The following is a 9,251-nucleotide window of genomic DNA, read 5'->3' on the forward strand; positions in this document are numbered from 1 at the left end:
TCACCTCTGGCTGGGTTTTGGTGCTGAGGGGGATACAGGGATCTGTCAGAAGCTGCTGGAAGGTTCTCCCATGTCTGACAGAGCCAGGGCTCCAGCGTGGAGCTGCTCTGGGTACGGCTCAGCCTGGCAGTGGCAGCACATCTGGGCTGATGTGGGACTGAGTTTCTGCACAGGAGAGGGGTGAGGATACGGGAGAAAGAGCCCTGCAGAGCCCAGGGTGGGGCAGAAGGAGGGGCAGGAGCTGCTCCAGAGGTTCCTCTGCAGCCCCTGGAGGAGCCTGGGCTGAGCAGGGGATTCCTGAAAAGAGCTGTGTCCCCTTGGGAACCCCACGTGGAGCAGGTTTGCTGGCAGGGTCTGTGGCCCTGCAGGGTACCCACACTGCATTCAGATCAAATCCCATGGACAGGGACCCACACTGGAGCAGTTTGTGAACAGCTGCAGCCCATGGAAAGGGCTCAGTGTTGGAGCAGTCCTTCTGATAATTAAATTTATTTTTACCACGTTGAAAAATATACATGACGCTGAACATTTAATCTTTAGAAGAAATCCTTCCATTCCTTTAGATTCACCACAGTGCATGACCAGTTGGGCTGGAGTAAACCTGGCTGATGCTCACTGGGGCAGATGAGGGACTCCTGGTACAGAACATTCTGCTGCCTGAGCAGCATCCCCTTCCTTGGGACTGGAGATTTTTGGGGAAAGAGCAATGGGAACAAAGAGCTGTGAGGCAGCAGCTTCAGCTCCCACAAATGTCCCAGCAGTGAATTGCTGCTCAAGGCAGCAGCTTTGATATTTAAGTGATGGAATGTTTGTCCTACTGGAAATTTAACTACTAGAATGCATTGGTTCCTTGTCCAAGGGTTATTCATTAAACAAAGGCCATTGGTTTATGTGACTTGTAAGGATATTATTACTATCTTTCATTTAAAACTGATTTGTTGTGCATAGTAAAGCATGACAATGAAAATAAAAGTAAAGCTTTTTTGACAAAATCCTTTGTTAAAAATGAATAGTTATTCTAAGGAAACATTTATGAACCAAATATTTTGGAAAATGATTAGCTGCTGATTCACATCCCATGTCTTGAACTTTGTTCTGAACTAAAAAAGAGCTGCACAGATGTGTGACAAGGAATCGAGGGCATTTCTGCCTCTGCTGAAGCAAGTTCACATTTAATAATCAAATTCTTGGCAGGAATATTTCTGCAGCCTGTGTCAGTGGAGCATGTACGAGCTTAGAAAGGAAGTTTATATAATTATCTCATTATCTAATTTCAATAATAAAATAATTGAGTTGCCTAAATGCCTATCAGTGGCAAACCAATGGGAACAGTGGGTCTGTGGATGTGGAGAGAAACCCAAACTCATCAGTGTGATGGAATCTGCCTGATCTCTGAACTGCTCTCCTTCCTGGGTGAGGTGTTTGCTTTCAGTGGATTTCTGTTAGAATGCTTCTAGTGACTAATTTCACTTTCTCCTTCGTCTGTGGCAGCAGGGATGTTGAGGCTGAGGCTGCTCCTGCCCTGGCAGGGCCTGCAGGAGGTTTTGGGGGAGCAGATTTGGGATAGGGATCCAGGGCTGAGGTGGGAGAGGCTCTCAGAACATCTGGAGCTGGGGATGGAGGGACACAGACAGAGGGTTCTGAGGGACTGAGCAGCACCAGGGTTCTGCTGGCACCAGTCTGGGATCTCTGAGGAAGCCTGCAGGAGGTGGGGAAACACAAAGAATGCCGCGTTAATTAATATTAATTTTAGGAAATTAGCTTTTAAGTTGAAATCTTAAGTAGCTGTATTGGGAGTTTAAACGTCAGGAAGAAGTAGGACACATGGTATAAAAGCACCTTGCTTCATTAGCAACCCAAATGAAAACATGCAAAATGTTTTTTTTTTTTGCCATTTATGATACTCTTAGAAATTGGGACGTGTCCTACAACCAAAAATCATTCCAAGAAGACAAAAAAATCCCAACTGTGTGCTTGACAGTAGCTGTCACAGGATAGTGCCTGCTAAACCATACTCAAATGGATGAAATGTGTTGATTTTTGACCTGTTGAATAGCACATGGAATTATCCTTTTGAAAGAGGCTAACCATTGTTTCTATGGTTAATGGCATTAATGGCATTATTTTAATGGCATTAACTTATCCCTCCTACCTCTTCTGCTTTCCCAATTTATGAATTCCCTGATTTTTGGCAACTTTTGGTTTTGTACTTAGGCTGTATAATTTAGCACCATAAATAGCTGAGACTGGCAAGCAGTGTGTAACTGATCATGTATCCAGCAGTTTCTTTTATGTTCTGGGGTAATTGTAAACAAGAATAAAACTGATTAGTTCAGCAAACAGTCACAAAAATAGCTTTTAATTTTAGATTTTTGTCTGCAGCCAATAGGAAGAAGATGGTTTGTACTGGTGAATCTCTGCTGAGGGTGGAAGGAGCCAAGAACTTCCATAACTGCCCCTACAAAGGATTCCCACAGAGCTTTGTTTTGTGTGACTGTGGAAAAAGAGGTGGATTTGTGTTGCCTGTAAGCTCATCCCATCACTGCTGAGCGCTTTGTTTATCCATTCTCCAGGAAAGATGCACTGTGCTGTCATGTTTGATTGTTAGGAGGTTTTATGAGGTCTCTGCTGGAATAACTTTAAGGTTGTTCTGTCCTGAGGCAGGAGCACCAAGGCTCTCCTGCTCTCGCTGGGGCGTGTGGAACACTGAGCTGCCATGAACTGAACTCTTCAGCGTGCAGAGAACTGTCCCAGTGAGCAGAGCTGTGCTCATTTACTCCCTGCAGAGAAATCACATTTGCTCCCACAGCATTTTCTCTTGGGAGGAGCAGTTATTGGCTTGTGTCACAAGCATCCTGTCTCTCCTCGGTGATTTATTCCTCCAGGCACACACGGATCCCTTTCACCGCTCAGGGATCCAAATTCCACTCCCATCCACTGCAGGAGTGTGTGGGGCTGTGAGCACAGAAATTGCTCTTGGGTATCAGTTCCAGTTCATCTGGTTTTGTTTCTGGTGCAGTGCTGCAGAGTGTGGTGTGTGTGTACAAACACACACGTGCTTGCAGGGATAAAAGGCCTCAGCAGCCTCCTGTATCCATTAGCTGACCCAAATTCTGCCCAGACTTGCAGAGCCTGTCAGGATAACCAGAATAGCAGTAGATAATCAGAATGGCAAAATTCCCCTTCTTCTTTTACCTGCTGCAGCTGGTTTGAGGGCAGTATATTTCTATAAGTATTTTATATATAAATAATAGTCAGTATTCTATTAGCCTGTACATTATTATGCATAGGGTAACATTTTTCTTGTTTTAAGGGTGAATAAAACAATCAAATTCAAGACAGAAAGCAAGGAATAAGAAAGATAAAGTGATGTCAAAATTTGATGGCAAGCATTATGGGTACCTCCCCCCATCCCTTATGGCTGTCACTGGATTCCTCTGGTGACATTACATTTGTTTCCCTCCTGGAATTAAATCTGTGTTTTCTCATCTGAGGAAAGTTTTAGCATTTCTGCTCTTTGTTGCTTTCTGCAGGAGCCATTTAGGAGATGAGCTGTGTAAGAATGCAGTGAAATACTGAAATGCTGTGCTAGCTGCTGTGGTGAGCAAACCTTGTTGGCTTGGCTTGGGCCAAGTGTCACTGCAGTGTCACCTGGCACTCACCACTGGGACTGCCAGCCCTTTTCAGGCTCCTCCCTACTGCAATACAGCTTTTCCAGGCTGGAGCAGGAGCAGGAAAAGAAATAATTCAAAAATAATCCAGAAGAACGGGGAGGTAACCCACTATGAACCCTGACTCAGGGATTTTTTAGCCTTCCTGGTTAAATAAACAAAGCCAAGGGTTGTGGTGCCTTGCACAGTACATTAAACAGCTTAATCACACTGTCCTCTCTCACATTCATAAATTTAGTGTTTGTTCTCCTGAAGCAGCTGTTTTCTTCTCTTGCTCTACTTTAGCTCTTCTTCAGAATACAAATTCCAGCTCATTTCCATTTTTTTCCCAGACCCAACACTTTAAAGTTTGGTTTTTAACCCTTTAGACCAAAAATTGAGTTGTTTGAAGACCACTCTTTTATTTTTCAAATAAAATATTCCTTTGCTGTTAAATATTTCCCAGTGTTCTTGATCATCCTTTTGGAAGGAGGGTCTTCTGGGACAGTGTCTGAGACAGAAGAGCTTGTTCCTCTTCTTGAATTTGACTTGATTGCTTTCATGCAGAACTAATTGCCATGTTCTCCCAGGTAAGTCCTCATTCTGGATGCACTTCAGCTTTTTGCACATCAAAGAATAAGACAGAGACTTTGGAGATGGAACTTTTAAGATGGAAATTAACAGGGGCTGTGCTTTGTCCTTCAGAAAACTTCAGACCTAAAGCAGTCTGGATTTGGCAGTAGAAAATGTTGGTAATGATGGCAGATACTGCTGACACCCCTTCCCTTCTCCCCCCTTTGCTACAGGTTGAAGTCCTGTACAGAAAAGTCTGCTTCTCTTTAACATTTAAAAAAGATTGTGATTGCATTACTCAATTATTCAAAGAACACCTAAAAGTTAGAGATACAGCTTTAAATATATCTATTTATGCAAAACTTATATAGGTGCTCACTAAAATAACCAAAATCAGCTAAAATTATCGTTCCTTGTTACACATTTACAGCACAATGGACAGAAAAGCTTCCAGAAGTACTTGGGGAAAGAGCTGGCCCAGGTTTTATTGATGTCATCTTCTCTCTTAGACCCTGTTCCCTCCCTGTGAGCGTGGAGAGACAACTGCAGAGCCACTCACAGCTGGCTGGAGACAAAAATCCTGAATATCTAAAGTTGATCTGGAAAAAAGATATTCTAAAATCACTTCTACTGCACCACCAAGATCATCAGACACAAACAGACCAGGATAAAAAATATTCAATGGTAATTTAGACTGCTCAAAATCTTTTAATTGATTGTTTTTTGTCTTGCTGTCACATTTCACAGGTGCAGTGAATGTTTTCAGGTTTAAAGAGGAAGATGTCCTGCATGGATGGGATGTATAAATTTAAATTCAGATACTTCCTAGATAATAAAACCACACAGGAGTGTAGGGACATGGAAAGTGTTAAAATACATCACCAGAATATTATTATTGATGATTATATTTGGCACCTGGTGTAGGACATAGCTATGGAGCAGGAATTTCCATCTGAATGACTAAAATTCCCATGGAGATTATGGAATGTATTTATTAGGTGGCTGCCAATTGATAACAAAGACTGAAATAAATGTAACTCCGGGTTTGTCAGGTTGAAATAACAATTCTCTGTAAACTTTCCACATGAACAGAAGGCTGAGCTGTTGCACTGGGTGCAGTCTCCTTGTTTTGACCCCTGAATTTGTTTGTGTTTTCCCATTTTTCCATCCCTGGTCCAGCTGAGGGGAAAGGGAGCCTTGAGCTGGGTGGGAGTTTGGTCATCAGCCAAGGCTGACCCACCACACTTAGAGAAAATTCTCTGGCAAAATGCAGCCCAAAGTATTCTCTGAAGGGAATCAAGTGATAAACGCCTGAAAATGAGACCTTCCCTTCTAGAAAGGTGGATTTCTTTCTTTTTTTGTTTCATTAGTTTGATTTTTTAGCAAAGAACAGGTATAAATGCCACGTCCTGGAATGAATTTATGCTGGGAACTGCTTCTTTAGCTGGTGGTGAGGGAGCAGTGTTACCTCAGAGGAAAATGAGTCAGACAAAACTCATTAATTTAGAATAAGATGCATCACTTAGTGGAGGTTTATGTGACACAGTGGTCTCCAGCAGAGAAGGGCTGTATTGGGTGATGCAGGGGATCCTGGATTTGTGAGGATTATGCAGAAATTCCTCCTCAGCTATGAATTTCCAGTTTGATGTATTGCCAGGCTCCTGAGGAGACTCTGTTTATTTAGGTGATGCTTACAGTCATATGCAATGCCATCCTCAGACTGTACTTGGCCAGAGGTTAAATCCCTCAGGTATTTATTTGTACTGCAGTCATGGCTTGGTTCTCTTTCCTGCCACGTGAGAAAAGCACAAACCAGTCCCCAGGTTTGCCAGACAACTGTTCAAGTAAGTACAAAGCAAAAAGGGCTGGCTGCTGCTGTAAACAGAATGTGAAAGGAGTGGCAGAGGTGTGGAACTGCTCCTCTGTTGTTAGACTGGTATGGAAAGAGATGGAGATTTTCACACATTTGCTCTCAAACTCCAAGGAGTCCACTGAGAAGTTTAAAATGCTGCTATAAATACATGAGGCGTTAATTAATTATTAAATTAATAATAATTTATTAGGCCTGCATCTATAGTTCCCAAAGCTTCTCAGTTACACAGAAATATCAGGGGAAAAATTAAAAAAAGCCTGTGGCTGCAAATAAACCTAAGTGTTCACAGAAATGCTGTTTGATCCAGAGGGCTGGCAGGACACTGTGTGTAATCACAGATGCACAACCATGCTGATGTCTAAGGTAAAACTCCACGGGAAAACACTTGGCCAGGTCTTTTTCCAAGATTAGTTTCCTAAGAAAGTGACAATTTCTGAAAAGGTTTTTAGAGAAGGTTAGGTTCTGATAAAGCTTCAGGAGAGAAGTTATTTTAGGTCCAGCGTGATAACCTGATAATGAGAGACCCAGCAGGCTGGGTTTTATGGCATTCATTAAGGGGTGAGAGAGGGAAGATCTTAGGTCTGATTTAATGTCTATTCCTGTCTTCTCCCTCAGAAAACCTCAGAAACTGAGAAAGCCAGGAGAAAAACTAAATTATTTTTGCATAGATACCTTTCATCAAGGAACTTTTTACACGGGTGTATAGTGCCAGGATGTGGGGGATGGCTTCAGACTGGCAGGGAGGAAATCTGAGCAGGTATTAGGAAATATTCTCCCTGTGAGGGTGGTGATGCCCTGGCCCAGGCTGCCCAGAGAACTGTGCAGTGTTGGACAGGGCTTGGAGCACCCTGGGCTAGTGGGAGGTGACCTTGCCCATGGCAGGGACTGGAATGGGATGAGCTCTGGGTCCCTCCCAGCCCAAATTGTTCTGGGATTCTGACTCCAGTGATGGTTTTACCTCATCCTCACCCCTCCCTCATCCTCTCACCACCCCAGCCACTTCTCAGCAGGTTTCTTTGCAGTGTTACCTCTCTCCCACTGAATGCACAGGGAGGACAAAGATCCCTGAGCCTGGCACATCCCCAAGTGCTGGTGTCAGGCAGCAGCTCCCTCCTGCACTGACTGGAAAATCCTTCCCCTTCCATTCTGGCCAAGCAGATTTGTTCTGGATGTGCTGAAGTTCAGAACCCTCTCGAACTTTTCTTGTGGAATCAAAAGTAAAATTCTCTGCCTTTGTGTGTCACTACAGAAATGCTGTTTGAGCCTGGAGAGAGCAGAACTGTTTCATTAGGGATGCAGTCAGAGCCCAGCTCCAGCACAGGGTGGCTCGTTAGAGCCATGCAGCAATGAACTGTTCTCTCAGGCAACAGGCAAATAATACATTCAGATATAGATTTTTCTCTCATTTCATCTTCCTTAGATATCTTTATTTTCAGAAGGAATCACGTAATGTCTTTACACTGATAAAAGTCAAAGCAAAAATATTGGTAAAAGCACTCGGTGGTGTTTGAAATCTCCCAGTACAGCTTGGCAGGGCTGAGTTTCTGTCAGGTGTCTCTGTGTGCTTGATTTCTGCCTTTAGCAGCTGTTTCAAGTCAAAGAGGCCCTGACTTGTATAATTTAGTGCTGATTTGTAGCTGGGATACATATGTGTTCAAATAAACATGACATCCAATTCAGAGGTCATAATTACCCAGTGCTCAGCCTCCCAATTACGGAGCTGACTCTCATTTACATGCAGCACAGCTACCAGCCCTCCCTCTCTTTCTGGAGACAAGAAGGTGTCCTTAGATTTAAAAATCCTTCCTCTGATTTGCTGCTGAAGGAACAAATTAAACCAGCTTTGCACTAGAAATGCCATTCAGTGTTTGTATCACGAGGACTGGGGGTTCAGGGGGAGCACTCAGCAGGTGTCTCAGGTTATTATGAGTTAAACAGTGATAAAAACATCCATGTGGAGGCTCAGAAAAATATCCAGGAGAGAGAGAGAAAGATGTAACAGCTTGTGTTCACAAAGGTGGCAGGGAGGCTGTAATGATGTGTTTCTTTCTAGGAGAAAGGACAAATTAAGGCCACACAGAGCCAGCCCCAGGAGCACACAATATCAGTTTTTTTTAGCTATTTCCAGACTTCATCAGAATCCAAAGCAGGGAAATTACTGAAGGCTATGCTGACAGAGTTGTAGAAGTTTGTGAAATTGTCATTATCAAAATAGAGGTAGATCTCCAGCCACACTGTGGACAATTATGAATTCATAATATTTTGCATCAGTGCAAAATACTGAATGAAACAGAGAATTGCATTACACATTTATTGGCAATCACTGTCTAAAAGGTCTTGGACTTTCAGAGTTTTTAAAATGCTCATGGGCAATGTGACTGATGGATAGATGCAATGTATTTCTTTCTGGGATGAGCTTAAAAGCTTTTTGAATCCCTTACTGCTGCTTCATTCCTTCCCTCCACCTCTCTTGCATGTCTCAAATGAAAATACCACATGAAATAAATTCAAGTGTACATTTCTAATCCATGTAACTGAACAGCTGCAATGGACTTTATGGACTTCAACTTCTATTTTTGAATACCCAGATGATGGAGACATACACTACATCAAGTCAGACTTTATAACCTTTGTCTGTCTCAAAAAACCGAGAAATCCTTTTAGAATATCAAGTGGGCTTAGGCTGCAGTGAAGTTTGGCAAGTGTTCCTGACTGCCACAGCACATTTGTAGCTAAACTGACAGTGCAGATTCTCTAAACATCCAAGCACAGCCAGGTTTATCACATTCTGCTTCTTGATGTTTGTAAATTAGTCTTGCTTCTCTCTAATAAAAATCCTTGTAGCAGAACCAAGTGTTCAGCAATTCTATGACAGGAGACACTATTATTTTGGAAGCACAGCTATTTTTCTTCAAATTAACTTGTTGACAAGAGGAAAACCATGCTGGAGTCACTCAGAATGTTTCCTGCTACATGACAAAAAAAGCCTCCTCTATCACTTGCAATTTTAACGTGCTGTGCTTTTGTGGAGGAAAGAACTTTATACACTGACATCTCAATGCCACTCACATCTTTAGATCTCAAAAATAAAATAAAAAAATAGAGGTCAGTCCATGAAAGCAATTCCAGATCTGCTGAAGGCTCAAAAATCAGAT

The 9,251-nt window shown here is 42.7% G+C and overlaps 1 long non-coding RNA gene across 2 annotated transcripts in view; it reads left to right on the forward strand.

Annotated features, from left to right (window-relative positions):
• The window catches only part of LOC107203640, an 18,498-nt gene extending 15,174 nt beyond the window's left edge, over window positions 1-3,324 (forward strand). For both annotated transcript variants that reach the window (XR_001521287.2, XR_004497327.1), the window contains exon 4: window positions 2,383-3,324. This is a non-coding gene — a long non-coding RNA (uncharacterized LOC107203640). The remainder of the gene's footprint in view (window positions 1-2,382) is intronic.
• The last annotated feature ends 5,927 nt before the right edge of the window (window positions 3,325-9,251 follow it).

This window comes from Parus major, chromosome 4A (genome assembly GCF_001522545.3).
Source record: "Parus major isolate Abel chromosome 4A, Parus_major1.1, whole genome shotgun sequence".
Classification (NCBI taxonomy): domain Eukaryota; kingdom Metazoa; phylum Chordata; class Aves; order Passeriformes; family Paridae; genus Parus; species Parus major.